Below are 22,558 nucleotides of genomic sequence, written 5' to 3'. Positions count from 1 at the left end.
TTGGGCTCAAGCCAATGACCATGGGGTCATGTCTGATCCCACACTCAAGCCAGCAACCCTGTGCTCAAGCCAAATGAGCCCTCGCTCAAGTTGGTGACTTGGGGTTTCGAACCTGGGTCCTCTGCATCCCAGCTCTATGCTCTATCCACTGTGCCACAGCTTGGTCAGGCAGAACTCTTTTTCTTTTCTTAAGACAGGACAATATACACCTACCATTAAAGGTGCTTTCATCACTCATTTAATCATTCATTCATTCAGTTCTCTGCTATAAAATCTTAACACTCCAAGTTTTGACATCTAATCGCTCCTACCAAATTTATACTATCATTAATTCCTTTTCTCCTGTGTATTTTCACTTCTGTCTCAAATGGGTTCTTCTTATAGGCAGGTTTCTCCTACCAGAGGGAAGGAAGGTAGTAGAGTGGGAAGGAAGGAGGAAAAGCATATTGGCTCTATGTCTACCTTCAACTATATATTTCACTAGCTGTGTCCTTAGCAGCTAAACTTCTTAAAAATGTATCTGTAACTTCTGCCACCATTTCCTCTCTCCCAAATGGTTTTCACCGTCATCACTCCACCAACACAGCTCCCATACAGTGCACACCCTCTGTTATCACTAGGTCCGGTGAAGAGCTTTCAGTGAAACCTGCAGTGTACTTGTCCCCTCTCTTCTTATCGAAGCGCTCTCCCCTTGTCTTTCCCACCACCTCACCTGGATTTCTGCCTCTCTCTCTAGCTGTTCCCTCCTCGTCTCATTTTTTAGGCTTGTCCACTTCTTCTAGCCATTGAATTTGAAATGCAGTCCTTTTCCCTCAGGGAAGTTTCAAATAGGATGGGAGCTCCAGTTATTGCGAATATCCTAATATCTTACTGTCCTGGCCTCTCCTCTGACTTCCAGGCCCAGGAAGGTGGCTGTGCAGGAACTGGGGTAGGTGTTACACTCTGTGATTATGACTCCCCCAAAGTGAGGCCACATCACCAGTTTTGAAAGGCAGTTTGATGACACCTTAATAATTAAGAGATATGGAAGGTAGGAAATGCAGTGTGAAAGCAGTAACTCAGAGCATGGAACAACTTCTCCTATCCTTGTCTCAACCCAAGACTAATCATAGAACCTACTTATGCCTCTCTTTCTGATGCTACATCCCACTGCTTATTTAGTAGATCCACGGTGATGCTTAAAAGGCACCTCCAACTCCACACATATCAAAGCAAACTCACAGTCATCTCCCCTAAACCAGCCCCTTCTGATATTCCATTGTCAGTAAATCCAATAGCTTAAGTCAAAACCCTAGGAGTCATGCTTGACACCTCCCTTACTTTTATATCAATATATCCCTAATTTTTATAGATTTTTTCTGTTAACTATCTCTAATTCCATATACATGTCTATGTCCTCAGCCTAGTACAAGACACCATGACTGCTCATTTGAAATATTGCTATGACATACTAACTGGTCTCCTTGCTCCTCTTCTCATTTTCTGGACACTGTAGTTCAAGGGTTCCTTAGGGAAAAAATGCTCTTTATTTACATTAACCTCCAACTGAAATTTATCATTTCCTTTGACTTTGGAAGTAGGCAATAATCACAGTAGTTTTAGCAATAACTATGACTTTGTCATCAATTAAAGAAAAAAGTATATCACATTACAGTGCTTGCTGATATCCTGAAATATAATTTATATTCATCACTACTTCAAAATTATGATAGTTATTAAACTTGTGATGAAATTCTATTATTAAAGGCATGAATAAAGTTTATATATCTACTTCTTTATTAATGCCTTAAATACAATTTGATCAAAGCTTTAATACATATATATTTTTAAAATATGTATATACGTTATATGTATTTATCTATATAATGTAATATATATGTGCAGTGGTGTTTTAGAAAAAGGCTCTTGGCGAGGGGGTTATTTTTAATGTTTGCCAATTTTCATGGTATAGATACTCCCATCACGGCCACATTCAAGCTATCAACATGACCTCACAGAGTTGGAAAGAGATGCACACAGTCAGCTCTTATGAGCTGTAAGAATGAGGTGGTTCCAGCGCAGTGTTCACAGAGAGATACTACTCTATCACAAACATGACCTTTTGCTATTAAGTATTATAGTATTCATACAGTAGAGTATAAGTAGGTCCTAGCATACTTCTAAATATTTTAACCTATGCATCTAAATATAAGGGGCCACAGGCTTTACCAGCCTGACAAAAAAAAAAAAAAAAGTCCATGGCACAAAAAATGGTTAGGAACCCTTACAATTCTCAGAATAATAGTTTCAAAGAGAAATCTAATTAAAACTATTACCCCACTGGCCCAATGCTTGTATACCTACCCCTGCCAGACACATACACATTTTGAATCCTTTTAATGGCTTCCCACTGCTCTTAGGACAAAGCCAAAATCTTTCCAGTGACCCACAAAGCCCTGCATGGCCAAGCCCATCTCCTCTCTTCTCCCCCTTGCTTCATGCCCTTCTTACCTAAAGCGCACTCCTGACTGAGTGTGGAATTATAAGCATCAGCTTGGCCATCTCTCCTGGAACCCTACCCACCCACTCACCCACCACCACCACCATGCCCTTGGGAATCTTATCTGCTGACCTTATGAAGTTCTGTGGAAGCTGGGAATCAGATCTCAGGGTCAGAGTTGTGGGTTAATGCCACAGCCTGAATGGCCCTGCAATTTATACCGCCATAGAAAGGCACCCTTGTCACACTGGGCATCTCTTTTGGGCTACAGTGGAACTTTTTAATGGGTCCCCAATCACTTTGAGATCCTCTGAACACAAGGCTAATAGAGAACATAATTAGAGTTCTCATGGATTAGAGGAAACTTTCCAGTGTTTTCCCCATAGCTGTATATCTCTCCTACTGACAGGATCCTCTCATTACTCCTTCTGTTTGGCAGACATTTGTTTCCTCCTGACTTTAGCAAAGAAAATGGACAGCTTTTTTCTAATGAGCTGCTGTCCCAGGTCCTCAGCCAGTCTATATCTCTGCTTATTGCAGGTTACTCTTTTGTCGAACTGGATGTGTGGTTGCGTACACATTCAAAGGGTTATCTCTGGATAACACTTTATTTAAAGGGGAAAAATCTAAGCAACCATGTCCTCAGCTTGAAGTGGAAAAGGTTTTCTCTTTCAATCAATGACAAAGGGCTGTCAGCAACTGAGTAATTCCTAATCACTGTTGGCAAACTTGAGACCTTGCTGTGACATGGGGTCATGTCAGGCTTCGTCTGTGAGGGGCACTGTACCTAATAGCTGAGCTTACGGCAAATGAAGTGAGGTGCCTTAAAAGCAAATCTATGTATCAGTTAATCAAAAACCTGTCCTTTTTTCCCTTAACAGGCACCTTATCTGTATGTTGAAAAAGCCGTAAATTGTGCTAATCCACTTCTTTTACTGCTGTCCAGAAAGAATTATTTTTGTTAATGGCATGGTAAATCAGGAGACTTGTTAGTGAAACTGCTCAGAAAATGGGTCCTGAAAATGAAAGCTATAATATTTGTCAGATTTCCAAATTCCCTCTTGGGAACAAAGATGGTAACCGTAACATATTTGCTAAATTCCATTACTTTAATACATTTATGTTGCTTGAGATATGAGATGCTAAGGAAGGCACACACATAAATCAAGGGTAAAAACATAAAACCAAATGCAAAGATAGATATTAGGGCTGTAAATTCAGACCTGATTTCAGGGTTAATATTCTGTTAGATTTGAGCACCATCACTTACATGCTTAAAGGACATGCTCAACCTCCTCTGTGACCCCCAGGGCGAATTCCTAATGAGAGTGTGATCATACCATTCCCTCCTGTCCAGGATCTCCAAGTCAAATGACCCTGTGGCATCTTCATAAAGACACTCACTGGCTTCCTGCACTGCCCAGACAGGGCTCAGTTGTCCTGTTATTTATTGGAAACCCTTTTTAGAGGAAAATAACTTGAGAGGTAGTCAAAGTTACTCAATTTCAGACAAATGCACTTAAAAAAATAGTGAAATAATAGCTTTGCAAATGTTTAAAGTTTGATAATATCAAGTATTGGTGACAGTATGAGGAAACAGGTACTTTCATACAATGTGGAGGCGTAGGTGATTTGGCACAACCAGTCTTTAAGGGGAATTTGGCAGAATCTTTAAAAATACAGATTGTGGCCCTGGCTGGTTGGCTCAGTGGTAGAGCATTGACACATTGTGTGATGTCCTGGGTTTGATTCCTGGTCAAGGCACACAGGAGAAGCGACCATCTGCTTCTCCTCCTTCCCCATTCTCTCTCTCTCTTCCCCTCCCACAGCCATGGCTCCATTAGTTTGAATACATTGGCCCCAGGCGCTGAGGATGGTTCCATGGAGCCTCTGCCTCAGGCACTAAAAATAGCTTGGTTGCAAGCATGGCCCCAGATGGGTAGAGCATCCATCCCAGATGGGGTTGCTAGGTAGGTCTCAGTTGGGGCACATGCCAGAGTCTGTCTCTCTATTTCCCCTCCTCTCACTTGGAAAAAAAATACAGATCTGTATATGCACATAAATATACATATATGTATGTACACCTACATATACATACAAGGAACAGCAAAAGTAGATTTATAGTTATGAGTTCACAAAACACAGTTTTTTGTATTTTTATTTACTAATATTGCATTTTCCATATGAACAACTATAAACTTACTTTTGCCTACCCCTATACATGAATATATTTACTTTTTCAAATCTACCTAGAAAAACCCTTTTACATATGCACATGGGAACCTGTGCCTCAATATTCTCATCTACAAAGTGGATAACACAGCCAAAACAGGGACAAATGGCAGTTCCAGGAACACAGCAGCCACTCACCAAGCCTTCCCATTGCTGCCTTTCCAACATCACCTTACAAATAGATAAGTCGCCCTGGCCGGTTGGCTCAGCGGTAGAGCGTCGGCCTAGTGTGCGGAGGACCCGGGTTCGATTCCCAGCCAGGGCACATAGCAGAAGCGCCTATTTGCTTCTCCACCCCTCCGACGCGCCTTCCTCTCTGTCTCTCTCTTCCCCTCCCGCAGCCGAGGCTCCATTGGAGCAAAGATGGCCCAGGCGCTGGGGATGGCTCTGTGGCCTCTGCCTCAGGCGCTAGAGTGGCTCTGGTCGCAACATGGCGACGCCCAGGATGGGCAGAGCATCGCCCCCTGGTGGGCAGAGAGCATCGCTCCTGGTGGGCGTGCCGGGTGGATCCCAGTCGGGCGCATGCGGGAGTCTGTCTGACTGTCTCTCCCTGTTTCCAGCTTCAGAAAAGTGCAAAACAAACAAACAAACAAAAAAAACAAATAGATAAGTCAATATTACTATACCCTCAAGGACAGAGAAAGAACCTTCTTTGTGGCGACTTTTTTTCATGCTCCTATTTAGCACCTTTTCGATTTGAGTCCATAAGCTCTGCCTTTGTCCTTTTCTTGTCAGTCCCTCTTACATCTTTGGCTTGTCTTCTGTAAGAACTCAGCTCAGATAGGATAGCATTGAGCGACAGCATAAGGCATGCTGTGACAATTTTTGACTAAATGTCTCCACAAAAACAAATAATACTATGCCTGTAACTCCTAGAAAGTAGACAGAGAGATACCAAAGGCTATTGGATTTTGCTTAACAGAACTATAGGGAGATGGAGATCCTAGAAAATAAGCTTCATTATTTCAAAGAAGAAAGTAAATCACTTCATGCCTATAGTAACTCAGCAGTTCTAAAAAGTTAGGAAGCAGAGAGAAAGAAGGGGTTTATGAAATTACCCCATCTCATTTCATTTTGCAAATGAGGAAATATGCAAAAGCTTCACCAGAGTTTTCCAAGGTCACTGAGCTAGTTAGCTGAAGACCAGAGTAAAATCTGGGATTTTTTACTACATTCTTTCCTCTCCTCCCCAGTTCACCTCTTGCCTAGAGCTCAGTAAGATGAGCATGCAGAGATACTGTAGTTAGGAAAAATGTTGTCTCCAGTTAACAAGTTGATCCTGGATAAAAAGCAATTCCTTTTGATTATTTTAAGAGAAAAAGAATATAATTTTAAAATGACACAAGATATAGTTAAGTGAATGTCTTAAGTTTGGAAGAACCTAAATAGAATTCATTAATTTTCCCAAGAATCATTACCTTGGATCTATATATATTATAGTTGTATATAATCACCCTTCGACAGTTTTTCTCCACATGGAAAATACTTCATTATGGCTTTGGATGGGTAAAATCTTGAGATTAATTGTTCCTGTCATGCTTTATAAGAAACCAGGAGTATCCTTTTTCTTCTTACAAAACATAAAGCCTTTAGCTTGAGGGTGGTCCTTACACCCACAGGAGGGTTCTCCAAGGTAAGAGGTTAGTAGTTCCATCTTCCAGGAATCTTTAGTTCCCAAGTCAAGCTATGGTGCCATCTGTACCTAGATGGTTTTGCTCTTCTGTTTCGCCCTCATCTTGTGTTAACTCCCACTCATCCACTCCAAATGGGCCCCTGACTTCTATCCTTGAGCTCAAAATCATCCACTTTTCTCACTGCCAGACCTCTCCCTTCTGATCATGCTGCCCAAACTGCTAAATAAAATGATCTTCCATCCTCAACCAACAAGCATTCAATTTTCCTTTTCCTGCAAAACAACCAAAACATTTCAACTCTTTTTTTTTTCTTTTGAGTAAATAAATAAATAAATAAATGAGGCCATTTGTTCAAAAGGATTAAGCAAATAAAAGCAAGTATGACAGGTTACTTAACAATCTGGCCAATTCCTTCATTTTTACATGGCATTTGGAACATTGGTTGTGTGGATAAGTCTGGTCATGTCTGTTGTCAGTAAAAGCATTTTAAGTCTTTTTGTTTTAAAAAAAATTGTCTTTAATGCAAAAAGTATATACTTAGAAACTAGAAGTTACTTGTCATTTGAACAAGGAAAAGAACCCGTGTTGGTCTTGTTCTCTCAAAGAGAGTTACCTCCTCTTCCACCCCTAGCTGTCTTAGATTTCACCCGTGGATGACTGCTGCACCCACATCCCATCAGTCCTGACAGGGATACACTAGAGCAGGGGTCGGGAACCTACGGCTCGCGAGCCAGATGTGACTCTTTTGATGGCTGCATCTGGCTTGCAGACAAATCTTTAATAAAAAAAATAATAATGTTAAAAATATAAAACATTCTCATGTATTACAATCCATTCATTTTCTACCGCTCATGTTCATGGTTGCGGGTGGCTGGAGCCAATCACATCTGTCCTCCGGGACAACACCAAATTTTTATTGGATAATGCGTAACGTACACAGGTCGTTGTATGGCTCTCGTGGAATTACATTTTAAAATATGTGGCATTCATGGCTCTCTCAGCCAAAAAGGTTTTCGACCCCTGCACTAGAGCATACACTTCATCCAAAATTCACTTTCTTACCTATACATTGTGCTCCTCCTCAGTTATGCTTTTCCTCAATTATATTCCTTCCTTCCTGTGTCATAATAAAAGCCTGTTGTTTCTGTGATCCTATGATTTCTCTGCTGCAGAAATAGCCATAGTTCATTCATCATCTTTCTACGTGAGCCCCAAGACATACATGCAGACACTTCAGCTCTCTCTGACTCAGAGTGCTTGGGACAAGTGTCCTCAAGACAAAACATCATTTCTCAACTGAGGTGCCAATCAAGTAGGCTGAAAGTTTGCACAGGAATTAAATGAGACCTTCTTCCAATTTCTCTCTGTTCATTATCCCACTTCTCACCATTTGCCTCAGGAAAGGGAGGTTGTTGTAATAAAACAGAGATATTGAGAACAAACAAATTTAAAGTTTTAAACAGCCAAGTGTTTTTTCGCTGTTGTTATAAGAGTCCAAAGTTTTATGTTTCAAAGCCTAAGTTTAAAAGGAATTTGGGTATACATTGGGCTTCAACTAGTATACCTGGAAGATTTTCAGGATTGTGATCTAGGGTATTTCCACCTATTTTCCAGATAAAAATTCCCTGAGTTAAAAGGAGAAGGAAAAGTACGACAGACATGGTAAAAGAGACAATGGGGACAATGACATCTCATCTCTCTGAACTGCATTTCTAAGACTACTTCAATAAAGGGAGCAAAAAGAATTATCACCACATGCTTTAGAAAGGGATTGAACAGTGAAGAGAGAGCTAAAAGACTTGAATCAATCTTAAGTTTTCAAGGAGGAGAAGACTGAAGACCAGATGGGTATATTAACATCTCAGTGGATGCCAGAGTGCCTCCCACCACCTGTCATGTGTCATGGCAGCTTGTAAGCTCAATAGAAATTATACAGAAACCTAGAGAATTATGGAGGCAATGAATGCTTGAGTTTCCACCAACTGGTAGAAAGAGTGATCAGCATGGAAAGGTATGTACAGTTTTAGAAGATAAAGACAGTTTTCTTATATGTACCCTGAGCTTATAAAAAGGGTATTAGTAACTTCTACACCCATCCTCACTTCTGTGTGATACAGTATAGCACACCCACACTGCCATGGCAAAGCCATGCCTTTAAAATAGAATTCGACTCTCCCAGGACTTCCTCCAACAAAAGCAACATTAGAAATCTCTAGGCTATGAAAAATGTTCCAAATCAGACTCTCACGCTCAGTCCCTAAATTGTGTGTCTTTCTTTATGAAGTCTTTTTGACTTTGACTCTTACTCATGGAACAATGTTCCCACTTGTCATATTCATATTTGGGCACCTCTCATTGCAGTCTCCAACTATGTACACTGGCCCTGGTCCCAGATTCGTGCAGGCCCCTGAACTGTATTTTGGTATACCGCCCAAACACTCTTCTGGCATTTTGCTAGATTTTGGCTTCATACCTCTGTTTCTCCATGGACCGCTTGAACTTGCCATGACACTCTGAATAGCTGAGATAAACCAAGGGCTAGATTTATACTCTGCAGGATTTAATCATCAAATGAGTTGAAAGGCCAGAGAAGTCACAAATTTACAGTTACTTTAGTCTTAAGGTTCAACAATCAACTTAATAATTTAATCACTTCAGTCTTCTGTACATGGTGCCCCTTTTCTTTTGGGTTGTACAACCTGTCCCCCCATCAAGAGCTATCATACTGTGGTTCTAAAAAGGAGAAGAATACATGGTAATAGTGGCTGGGAGTGAAGATTGAGGCTCTCCCAAGAAGATAAACAGTGAAAATGAACAAAATAGTTCAGATTCTCTTCTGTGATAACGAACCCTTGGGAATCTTACTGATGCTGGGCATTTTATGTTAATGATTTTACCTTAAGTCTCTGGATAAGGAAAGATGGATAAGGTGAGAGTACCAACATTGGATGTCTTCTAAGTAAATAACTAGGACTAACTCTGCTTACAGTAGAAATAAAAATATGGAGTTAGGTAAGGTGGAAAAAATTTTGAGAAACTGGTTCACTTTCCTTGATAACCTTATGTTATTTTTTCTAAATTTCTTCAGATATTACAATTTAGATAAAGCTTTTTCAAGCTTAAGCTGTGCTGATGGGTCATCAATTTATAATCTTTATTCCTTCATTGGATGCCTAGTTCAGGGACTTGTGTTCCGTTATATAGCCTGCAAAGTGCCCGGAGAGTAGGAGCAGGGGGGATACAAATAGTGAGTGTCTACCATGAACCATGTCCTGGGCCAGGGGTGTCATGTACATGGGGTTCCCTAATCCACACGGTGACTCTGTAAGTCATATATTAACTCCATCCTTGTTCATGTGGGGAAACTGAGGAAGAGATGCATACAGTAGAACCAGGGCTCAAACTCATGATGATCTGATAATATGAATCTCTAGTGTTTTTTCTTTCCTTTTTATTGTATACCACATGTAAAGACTTAACCTGACTGCAGGAAAATTTGCGTTGATTTCTACATTTCTATTTAAAACAATGATGAGAAATTCACATTCTGTCTATACATTGGCATTTAAAAAACATTTTTGAGTCTGAGCTGCTCTGACATCCCTAATAAACATTGTGGTTTGAGTCTTAGGTGCACAAATGTCAGTAATTTGGGAAGATAAGACCACACCTCTTCCTGAATTCTGGTCCAAATAGCAAAGGTAAATAAATGGATGTGCATTTTCCAGAAAACAAATAATCGCTGCCCTTCAAAGGTAAAGGGCAGAATTATTCAAAATTGAGGTCAACTAAAATCTTTTTACTCTAAGTCTCCAGGATGCTACCCAGTGCTATGGACAACACTTCTGTCAGTGACAGGGTAGCTGAGCTGAGGGTGGTCTGGATCTTTCCAAAGTCAGTGAGAAGAACTGGCCAACAGAAAAGCAAACACTTCAGTGTGATCTGTGCCTTTTTATAAAGCTGAGCACTTGTGACGTCTGACCTCTATGCAGGCTGTGTTTCTGCCACAGAACAGCACGCTGGAGGGGGGAACAAACAGAAATAAATGACTCCATCCCAGGGATCCAAATAGATGTCGTAGCATCCAGAGGCTGCATAGGAGTGGAGTTTATTTCAAAGTGAGGAAACCGGCAGAGGTGAAGTGTACAGATGAGAAAGATGAAGGCAGCCAGTCAGCTGTGATTGTTGGCAGACCTATGGAAGTTTGTTCCACGGCCACTTCAAGTGCACTTTTCAGCCAAAGAAGGAAGACAAAATGTTGCCTGAACATTTTGCTAAGGGTTGTTCTTCACTTCTCCCCAGTATACTCAATTTATTGCTATATCTACTAGTCATAGCTGCTCTGTCTCTATAAACTCTTTCTCTTTTTTCACTTTTTCCCCAGCTGTATTGAGATATAATTGACAAATAAAAATGTATCTATATAAAATGCATAACATGATTTAATATATATATATTGTGAAATGACTACCAAAGTCAAGTTAATTAATACATCTATTAGCTCATGTAGTAACTTTTTTATTTTGTTTCATTTTTTAGCAAGTGAGAGAGAGAAGAAGAGAGAGAGAGAGAGAGACAGGAAGGGAGAGAGATGAGAAGCATCAACTTATGGTTACGTCACTTTAGTTGTGCATTGATTGTTTCTTATATGTGCCTTGACAGGGGCGGGGGGGGGGGTGGCTTAAGCTGAGACAGTGACCTCTTGCTCAAGCCAGCAACTTTGGGCTTCAAGCCAGCAACCACAGTATCATGTCTATGACCCCACACACAATCTGGCAACATGGCACTCAAGCTGGTGAGCCTACACTTGCACCAGCAACCTCAGGGTTTCGAACCTGGGATGTCAACATCCCAGGTTGAAGCTCTTTCCACTGCACCACCACTGGTCAAGCTGTTAACCTTTTTTCATGTGTGGTGAAAACACTTGGGATCTTTACTTTTAGCAACCGTCCAGTGTACAATATAGTACTGTTAACCATAGCCATCATGCTGGGCAAGAGATGCCCAGAACTTGTTCTTAGAAAAGTTGGTACCCTCCTATTTTGTTTCTATGTATTGGACTTTTTTAGATTCTACAGAAAAGTGGAATCATGCAATATTTGTCTTTCTGTTGCTGGCTTATTTCACTTAGCATAATGTTCCAGATTCATCTGTGCTGTCACAAATGGAAATTTTCCTTTATTTTTTATGGCTGAATAATATTTTATTTAGTATGTGTGCACACGCATGTATCACATTTTCTTTATCCATTCGTCCATGGACAGATTTTCTGTCCTCGATGTATGCCTGTCTAATGGGCGTTACTTGTTTTCAGGGCATGTGGCAGGGAGAATAGAAGTGCAGCCAGAGAGGGAGGCTGAGAGGAAGGAGGTGAAACCACACTGTGGCCATACTGCTTCCATGTATGGGTGTTTCCATTCTTCTGCTATGCCTTAAGGACCTGTCGCTCCCTGGTTCAGCACCACAGGGGAAACAGATCCACTGTCACTCCATGGATCTCTGGGCCTCCTTTTTTAGAAAACTTTGACATAGACATCTTCCCCCCAGGTTTGCCTACACTACTACAGGCAGAAAAGAGCATTCTGAAAAGCCGAGGAAGCCACCTGCTTCATCAGGGTCAACTCTCAGTTCTAGGCAATGCTGGGTGCAGCAGCACTGTTACTGCTGCACCTGTGTCCCCTTGGTGCTCGTTATTCTCCCAATATCTGCGTTTCTTTCTGTGCCCACAGGACCATGTTTGGCCTGCTCCCTTGATGGGCTGGAAGCATCAGGAAGTAATGTCTCCGGGAGCGCCCCCTCAGCCTCTGGAAGAGAGCTGGTAGGTAGATGCCTCAGCTTCCCTGCACTGTGGGTAGCACAGTTCTGAAGAGTCTCGACACAGATTCCAGAGACCTTCAGTGGGACTGAGCCTCACTCACCCACAATGGTAGCATGCCCATCAGCACACAACCTATTGCCTTACTTTTATTCCTTATAGCACTACCTACTCTCTTACTGGGGGTTCCTGTCTCTTCACAAATAAATGATTTGCACTGAATTATTTTCTCGTCATCTGCCTTGGGGAACAGAATCTAAGACACTGGGATTGGTATGAATGTGGATGACAAACTTTTAAAATGGCCTTCTTCCACATCTATACCTCTATAGGGTCAAGCAATTTAAAAACCATTAAAAGAGTCTTGGTGAAAACACACACACATGGAATCATTTTATATGCTGTGTATGGGTTAGTTGAAGAGATTAAATTGACATTTTCAAGTTTTTATCCAGTCTCTTCCCATTAGGTTTTGCACTTTTGCACTTTCCTTAATTAATGACCTCAGAATGTCATGCTGGCTCCTCTTGTTGCCTTGAGTCAAGGATTGTTGACTAAACAGTCAAGGATTGTTGACTCATAGCCCAGAGCAGTAACCCTACTGTTCTCCACCCTGGCTGCCCATCATGAGTTCACATCTGAGATCGAGGGCTGACTCTGATAGTTGCTGACTTGATAGGAACTCAGGGGGCAGAGAGATTCCTGAGAGACTGCACCAAGCTAGAAGGTCCTGAATGCAGGGTGGATTAGACAGGGATTTCCCCCTAAACATTTGAATCTATAGGAGCAAAAGTCCTCTTGAGGAGCTTCAAGCCAGGAAGTTAGATAAACCCACAAAAGGATAGTCATTCATAAAGCCAGCAGCCAGGTTAATTGGGAACAGGCTAAAAGTATTTTGCAAGATGGGTTGGGGCAAAAAAAAAATCAGGAATAAACCTGTGTGTAATAATTCTTGGGTGTTGCTGGCCATCTTTTGAAGTTGCTGTAAGGTGGAGGGTGAGTCAAAGAGCCTCAAAAGTCAAACATTATTGGATACTTGCTGTTTCTCACAAAAGAACACAATATACCCTAGTTTCTAAGCATCAAGAACTACCAAGGGATCAAATATAAAAATTTTGAACAGTGCTCTTAACCTTTGCACAGTCAGGGTCACAAACATCTAACTTTAGGCTGCTTTTGAGTTTCAAGACCTCCTATTCCATTTTTACCCTTGTTAGTGGTGGAAAATGTACCAGATGGAGTCAAAAGAAAGAAAAAGACAGTAAGATACCTGAAAATCTTCGCGTTCAATTTAAATAATTGAATACTGGCTGCAAAAGAGGAAAAGAAGCACACTTAACATGACTCTGGGTTTCTCATCTGAGACTCCAAAATCCCAAAACAAACTTTAATTATCACAGGATCAGTATTCCTTTGGGCTTTAAGTAAATCCTGTTCATTTTCTTTTATATCATGAGGTGGGCAGTAGTTGAATGGTATGAACAAGTAAGCGAATATATGGTAAATATGCCCCAAATTATGTATTTAGAAGAATTACCTAAGATCCCATTATTTAGAAGAATTACCTAAGATCATTGGTCTTAACCTTTCTGGATCATAAGCCCTCCTGTTAATGTGATGGTATTTGTAAAATATGTCCACATCTGCAGCACTGAGCATACATTTGAAGGTTTATGGGCCTCCTAAAGTCCAACCGTTGGTCTCTGTTCCATGGATCACAAGTTAAGAACTGTGATTTATGTTTGGGGGAATCACCTGGCGATCTCTTCATTATAAGAAAGGTGGTTTAGAAGTGAATAGTCATCATTTTGTCTCAAGTTCACTGAGTAATCCACTGAACTAGGTCTTGATACAAGAGAGTTATAAATTTTTAAAAGACACCTAGCCCACTGAATGAGAGCCAACTCGCTCATTCAATTGGGAAGGGCTTTTGACATCATCTCAAATTCAGGTAACCCAAAATAAACAAATAAATGAAAACAAATATGTAGAAAGGCTTTATCTTATTGACAAGATATACAGACAAATATGCAATAGTTTTTTGTGTGTGTTTTTTTGTTTACTTGGGTTTTTATTTTATTTTTTTGTATTTTTCTTTTTTTTTTTTTTTGTATTTTTCTGAAGCTGGAAACGGGGAGAGACAGTCAGACAGACTCCCACATGCGCCCGACCGGGATCCACCCGGCATGCCCACCAGGGGGCAATGCTCTGCCCACCAGGGGGCAATGCTCTGCCCCTCCGGGGCGTCGCTCTGTTGCGACCAGAGCCACTCACGCGCCTGGGGCAGAGGCCAAGGAGCCATCCCCAGCGCCCTGGCCATCTTTGCTCCAATGGAGCCTCGGCTGTGGGAGGGGAAGAGAGAGACAGAGAGGAAGGAGAGGGGGAGGGGTGGAGAAGCAGATGGGCGCTTCTCCTGTGTGCCCTGGCAGGGAATCGAACCCGGGACTTCTGCACACCAGGCCAATACTCTACCACTGAGCCAACCAGCCAGAGCCTTTTTTGTATTTTTCTGAAGTGAGAAGCAGAGAGGCAGAGAGACTCCTGCATGCACCTGATCGGGATCCACGTGGTATGCCCACCAGGGAGTAATGCTTCGCCCATCTAGGGCATTCCCTGTTGCAACTGGAGCCATTCTAGCACCTGAGATGGAGGCCATGGAGCCATTCTCAGTGCCCAGGCCAACTTTGCTTCACTGGAGCCTTGGCTGCAGAAGGGGAAGAGAGAGACAGAGAGAAAGGAGTAGGGGAAGGGTGGAGGAGCAGATAGGCACTTCTCCTGTGTGCCCTGGCTGGGAATCAAACCCGAAACTTCCACACACCAGGCCAAAGTTATTCCACTGAGCTAGCTGGCCAGGGCCAAATATGCAATAGTTTATGGTCAGCCAAACAGTCTGTGCATCTTTTAACCACAACGGTACCAACTACCTCCACTCAAACAAATTGCAATTTCACATGTGTGCAGTAGGCAGATTCTCAGAAAACATCTTCTTAGAAAATAAATGCTCTTTGCTTGCAACAGCACAACATGATAATGCAGTGGTTTCGATGTTCCTAGTTAGGAGCTAATACATTGTCCAATCTGACAGTTAGCAGTCTGGTAGTGGGTTGTCATAGAGCCAAAATCCATAACATCAGGAGATAGACAAAGACAAATGCTGGAAATGAAAAACTACTCTGCATTTAGAAAATCATATTCAGTAGCCCTCATGTTTTTGTTTACTTTTTTCCCCAGAAAGCACAAAAACAATTTTTTTTCCATTTGAAAAATGTCTCTGTTAATTATGGAGACATACAGTCCCACACTGCATCAGAGATTAAACATGAAAAAATGAACTGAACCAACATACTGTGAGAAGCCACTGATGGAAATAAATGAGTCTAAATGAATTAATACTAAACAAGAGTTTTCTGTTCATTTTTCCTTCATTACAAGATGGAATTAATAACGTTGAAGAAAAAAATTAAAGTGACGTGCTCGCCCATATAGCATCCCTTAACAAGAGATGCTTCTAGAAGCTTATGAGCTTACATAACAAACTGCTGAGTACATCTTGATATTAGGGTTAAAAGCCCATCTCATGGTAAATTACTCTAGATTCTCATTTGGCGGGAGTAAATGATTTGTGGTCCAAAAGGAGATTTGGTGCCAAGCTCTTAATTTGGGCTGTATACAATACTTCAAGACCAACTTTCATTAGTATCAATTTACAAATGAATTATGTGTAAGCAACTGAATAGTACAACAACAAAAAATAACATATATTGGACTTTTCTTTGATCACACTCTGGTTTTATTAACCCAGTGCTTTTTAAGATGCTGAAAGAAATTGGGAAGAGGAGAAGAGATTATTGCCTTGTCTATTATCTCTAACTTTATTTATTGTTCTCTGAGTGGAATTGCTATTTGAATGGTCATAAGAGGTATGAATTTTGGAGAATAAGTAAGGACTCTGGCAGCAGACTTCTTAAGTTAGAATCTTACCTCTGCCAAGTTCTAAATAACTTAGCTTCCTCAGGCAAATTATTTCAACTCTCTGGGTCTCTTCATCGTCTCTCCCCCACCCCCTCTAAAATCTATTTTAAAATTTTTTAAATAAAGTTACTACATCTGAAAAAGTTGAGAATCAAAACTGCTCATTTGCCTTCTAGAGTTATTGTCAGTATTAAGTAAGATCATCCATTTAAGAACTCAGTGCCTGGCACATGGCAAATGTTCATTAAGTGTTAGCTATGGTGATGCTACTGTTTCTAATAATAAAGACAAGCAAAAGGATAAATAAGGAGGGGAAAAATAATGTGTCCCGAGCATGTCTCTGTTAACAACTGTACTTGATGCTATCAAATACGCAGATTTAAAGAATGCTACAACAACAAACAACAATAAAAACTTCTGAGTGATATGTACACTCTTCCTAATAACCTACAATCACACTCTTCCAACAGTCTACAACCACACATTTCCTATAGTCTACAATCATACTCTTCCTAAAGTCTACAACCACAACACACGGGAGCCACCAATGTTTCAAGACCTTGAGATTGAGGCCACCACTCTCAGACATACAGAAGGAAAAGACTGTGGTTTTCACAAGTAACCAATGTAAATTGGGCTATTTTAGGCAATCAGTCAACCAAGTGTCCTCATTCTTTTGTTTTTATCACCTTTACAAACATGAAATTTAAAATTATCCACAAAGAATTTTGATAACTGCCTGACTAGGTAGTGGTGCAGTACATAGAGCATCAGACTGGGATTCAGAAGACTCAGGTCACTGGCTTGGGCACAGGCTCATCTGGGTTGAGCACAAGCTCACCAGCTTGAGCGTGAGGTCACTGGCTTGAGCATGGGATCATAGAAATGACCCCATGGTTGCTGGCTTGAGCAAGGAGTCAGTCACTCTTCCCTAGGCCCCTGGTAAAGACATGTACGAGAAAGCAGTCAGTGAACAACTAAGGTGCCCCAATGAAGACTTGATGCTTCTCATCTCTCTTACTTCCTGTCTGTCTGTCCCTATCTGTCCTCTCTGATTCTCTCTCTGTCTTTGAAAAAAAAAGAATTTTGATAACCACCTACCTAAGAGAAAATGGACCTACCAACATGGTTCCTTGTGTTATGGCCAACTTCCCTCCTCAAACAGTAAACAAAACACAGCCACCTTTTAAAATAATGAGTAATGTTTAAGTTGCTATCTGTGCAGCTCTTATACTTTGGCCAATTTTGGAACTTTTTCTGATTCCCAAGACCACATCTTTGGCTGTTTGTCCAAATTTCAAATGGGGAGCACCAGCAGGAAATTGGTGAGAGGAAGGAGAGTGACTTGGGAGGTGTATGTCTCTGCCCACGCCATTGTAAGCATCTCCTTCATTAGTCTCTCTTCCAATGACCCAGTTGGAGCTGTCCATGGTTTAGCTGCTGGGACCTAGCCATCATCCTAATGGAATAAAGACCCCCCACTTAGCTTGGGCGTGTGTTTTCCAGGACAGCCTAGCTCCCTTAACGCACCACTGACCTCCCACCACAGACCAGTCTGCAGCATTTATTTACAGTAACTGCCCAGCCTCTGTGGGTATTTGTGCTTATAACCCCTGTCCTGGGGTGGGGAACTGACTTCTAAAAACAGTGCTGAGTAATTCGGATTTTACCGAGCACACATGAGAAAGGTTGACCTGCGTTTATGGCTCACCCTGCCTTTCTCCCTTCAGCCTCACACGTCAGTTCCCTTTGAAAGGATGTTGGGGAGTAGTAACCAGAAGTATAATCACATCGTTACATTTCCGGAAGCCCTGCATTGAAAGCAGAGCTACAAATTTAAGAAACAATCCAGGGGAAAGAAAGAAAAGCTTTCATCTGGTGCATGAATATTTTAGGTAGTGTGGAAAAGAGCTTTGAAATCACACAGACCTGAGTTCTAATATTAGCCTTGTGGTTATGCAGCTCCAGCCCAAATGTTTAATCACTTTGATGCTCTTGTTTTCCAGATTTGTGCAATGGGGGTGATCATGTCCATTCCATGGGGTTATTATTCACACTAAAGGAAATGGAGTAACTTGGCATCCGATAGATAGTCAATAACTGCCAGCCTCTTTTCTTTCATGGTTCCAGTTCAAGACACTGAGTCTGCATTTGTTTTTATTCATGGTATAGCCATCAGAAGAAAGTTTTCTCAATTCAGAACTACCTGGGGAAGAAAGTGTTTGATTACTTTGTGAAGGTTCAATGATATCTTAAATGTGGACCCTTGATGGTGACAGAGCGATCACTGCAGGCACGTGACCTTTGATCTTGATAAAACAAGCACAAACCAGTGAGTGATAAGGACACACTGCAAGGGTCTCCTGAGAAGGCTCTGGTCTCCTGCTTTGTCAGGCATCAGATCTAAATAAATCCTACCGCAGGATAACTAACACACACTTGCTCACGCACGCACACACAGCGCTTCAGGGGCCCTTGTAAATCTCACCAGTATTCGCTGAAGTCCCACCCAAATAACAGATATGTCTTGAGTATTAAATTAAATTAGTATTTAAACCAGGATCTAAATAATGTTTTTGTTTTTTTTTCTAAACGTAAATAATTATCAGCATCTTATTGGGTGGGATAGAGGAGGTCTGTCTGTTTTCTAGTTAAACAGCAGCCTGGATATGGGGTGGTGATAGGTTTAATTTCTTTTGCTAATTCAGATCCATGGATGGTAGCTGCCTGAAGTGATGTGATGAAAAGTTTTCTGTGGTCTTGAAAACTGAAGTCATGGCTTAGTAATATTTCCCGTTGAAATCAGTAAGGGACTGATGGCAGCACAAGTATCACCTATTTGCTACCTTTGGTCCAAGACTGTGGGCTGACTGCATGGTGGTCAGGCTCTTTCTGTGGCTCCTGCTGCCCTTACTCTGAAGTTACTCTTGAACTCTCCCCTGGGTGTATGAGTGAGGACAGTTGAGTTGTGGACTACACGCGTGAGTCTCCCCAGACTGGGTTCTATCAAATCACATGGCAATACACAGTGTACAGCAAAGCTTATTTAACAGCAACTGAAAAGTCCCATTCTTTCCCATGATGAAAGGGCAATTTGTATGAAAAACTATTAAGAGATATTACAATATAGAAACTGGAACCATATCTCATTTGGACTGTACAACTTTGAAGTCAAATTGTGAAAGAATAAGGAGTAACTTTTGCCAAGCACATAGTTATGGATGAATCAGATCAAATGTGCAAATTTGCTGGGCTCATTTGTTCTAGTCTTTTTTTTTTTTAATGTTTATTACATCGACCTTCTCCTATATGTGCCCTGACTGGAGATTGAACCAGCAACCTCTGTGCTTTGGGATGATACTCTAACCAATTGAGATATTTGTCCAGGGGTGGGCTGGGCTCAATTGGAAGAAAGAAAAGATGGCAGAATCCTGCCTTTAATGGGCATTCGGTATAGTTGGAAACAGCAACTCCTGTATGTTATGCGAGCAGGGCTGACATTTAGCCAGTACACACAGGAATGGTCACTGTGGAAACACTGGAATACTTCTGCGCCCCTGGGTAAAAAGCTGATACCCTGAGACTCTGGAGTTCCCTGCCCTAGTACTGCAGCCTGCCTCTGGGATCCCCCAGAACCTTGCTTTAATTCAGCAACTAAAAATTTTAATTCTTGGCACAGCAAGAAAACTCTAGGAACTCCAGACACAGAAGGGCCAGTGTCCATTCTGATTGATCCAGGGGCTAATTATTTAAAATATTGTCCTTGGATTTCATGCCTGTAAGCCAAAATATCACAAGTGAGTATTTTTTTTTTTTCAGTATTCTTAAATAAAGTTTTATTGGCACACAGCCACACCCATTTTTTCACTTGTTGTCAACTGCAGAGTTGAGTGGCTGTAATAGAGGCCTTTTGGTGTAGAAAATTTTAAATATTTACTGTTTCTTCCTTTATAGGTAATGTTTGCTAATTTCCTCTGCCACCCCGCCCTCCCCTTCTTTGGAGTACTTAAATATTCTGTGGGCTTTCAAAGCTCCTAGATAGCTTGACTGTTCAATAAAATAATGACTGGAGTTATTTTGAGGATGTGCTCTGGGGAGGTGTTGAAGTTGGCTCTAAATGAAGAGATGAACAGGAATAGGAGGGAGGATTCCAGGTAAGGCCTGTTACTTCCAGGGGCCCATGTACTCCCTCAACACATTCATAGGGGAAAGATGAGACTGGTGACAAAACAGAAACGAACAAACAAACAAAAATACAACTTCTAGCTAGACAGAATCAGAGATTTGAGTTCACCTAGCTTTTCTACTAGATGATCTTGACCCAGCCACTCTACCTTCCAGAACTTTTGTTCTCTGTTTGTAAAATGCCTCTCAGGGAAGTTGTCAGATTTAATCAGACAATGTATGTAAGGAAGGTGACATGAGGCTGAAAGTTTCAAGAGGGCAATGGGTTTGTCAGTTTTGGTCACTGAGTTGCATCTCAAGGCCCAGCGCATTCTTGAAAAACAATAGACACCACTAATAGAGTGTCGGCCCAGCATGTGGATGTCTGGGGTTCGATTCCTGGTCAGGGCACATAAGAGAAGCATCCATTTGCTTCTCCACCCCTCCCCTTCTTGCTTCTCTCTCTCTCTCCCTCTCTTCCTCTCTTCTTTCCTCCTGAAGTCATGGCTCAGTTAGAGCAAGTTGGGCCCAGGTGCTGAGGATGGCTCCATGGCCTCCACCTTAGGCACTAAAAAATAATGGCTCCAATTGCAATGGAGCAAGAGCCCCAGATGGGCAAAGCATCACCCCCTGGTGGGCTTGCTGGATGGATCCCAGTGGGGGCGCATGTGGGAGTCTATCTTTGCCTCCCCTCTTCTCACTAAACTTAAAACAAACAAACAAACAAAAAAAACCCAATAGATACAATACATGTCTGTTGAACGAAAAAAAGTAAATAAATAAATGGTGGCAATTTTTTTATTATGTTAAGTGAATAGGGACACAATCTGTTTGGATAGCCACAAAGTCTGTAAAAGATAAGAGAGTCAAGAATTAGGGTACTTTCCCAGAATGGACAAAAGAGCTCATCAGGGTCCAAGATAGAGTCTGGCAAAGAGGGGCCAGTTCATGACCACAGCTGTTGTTTCCCTCCTGTTGGATGTCTGAAGTAGGAATCAGTGGCCTTTGGGGAGGAGTGGGTGATTAGTATAGTTGTTAAGGGTAAAGAAACAAGAGATAACTTGCTTGGGTACAGTGCTCCGTTCCACTATTTACTCACTGAATCACCTTGGGTGAAGTGCTCTACCTGCCTAAAGCTCCATTTCCTCATCTGTAAAAGGGGGATAATATAGTACATACATGATTGACAGAGTTGGTTTAAGCATTTGACAAAACAAATGACTGTGCATGGTAAAAAAAAAAAAAAAGCCTTGGCAATGGCAGTCATTGTTATTTAGAAAGGGATGCCACTTTGAGGTGCCCTGATCCCTTTAGGCCCAAGCTGATTGCAACTTGTCACTGGACTGGTCTTTTCAGTTCCACTCCCCATTATCCCTCTCCTTAGTTTAGGTTGCTAAGATGGAGAACATGGTCTCCAAGTTAACCAACTGAAGGGGTTCACAAAGGCTGAAGTTGGCATGGACCCTTAATTTCCAGTCCGCTTAGACAACAGTCCATGAACTAGGGCTCTCAGATCAGAAGCTAAAGCTGCCAAGCAGAGACCTGAGTTAGCTAACTGCAGACAAAAGGACTTTCCCACCCAACTGTTTGTGCCATTTGGTGAAGGAATGTGTATGTTTGTTAAAGATGAATATGCAAACTAAGAACCATGGAACACTGCACTAAGGAGAGAGCAGAGAGAGAGGGACTCTGAGTCTTCACCTGAGTCTTCAGCTGAAGTCAGCGCTTGTTACCTCTAGAGTGGAGCAGAGAACGCTGAGTCTAGGAGGGATCAGCATGATGGTTTTCCTGTTACACAGACATTTTGGGCATCCTGAATCTTGGAAACAAATAGCTTTTCTGGCAGTCCAGGAGGTAAGAGGGATTTAACATGTTCTGCCAAGAAGGAATTCAGGCAGAAGAACCAACCTCAAAGAATCGAAGTAGAAAAAATTGGTTTAAATTACAACTTCAGAAATAAAATATCATAACAGCTGGGAATGAAAACTATAGTTTTTGAAATATTAAGGCTGAAGGCATATTATATTTATAGGGTATTTGGCTAAGGTATGATGACATAACTATTTATTTCAGTCATAGAGAAATTAAGCCTACATGTCAGAAAATGGGATTGGCTTCAGTATCATCAAGTATTTTCTACATTAACAAAATGAGCCAGGTGCAATTTGGGTCAGATGGGAAACTTTTAAACAGTTACTTTATGTTGTTTATCAGTTACCCCTATGTAAAGCCAGTAGCCACGGCCACCATCACAGCCGCCTG

The 22,558-nt window shown here is 41.5% G+C and overlaps 1 protein-coding gene across 1 annotated transcript in view; it reads right to left on the bottom strand.

Annotated features, from left to right (window-relative positions):
* CDH13 (cadherin 13) overlaps window positions 1-22,558 on the bottom strand; it is a 1,120,140-nt gene that overhangs the window by 926,804 nt on the left and 170,778 nt on the right. The window lies entirely within an intron of this gene.

The sequence above is a fragment of the Saccopteryx leptura genome, chromosome 9, assembly GCF_036850995.1.
Source record: "Saccopteryx leptura isolate mSacLep1 chromosome 9, mSacLep1_pri_phased_curated, whole genome shotgun sequence".
Taxonomy (NCBI): Eukaryota; Metazoa; Chordata; class Mammalia; order Chiroptera; family Emballonuridae; genus Saccopteryx; species Saccopteryx leptura.
The sequence above is the reverse complement of the archived record's forward strand: the minus strand, read 5'-3'. Positions and strand labels throughout refer to the sequence as shown.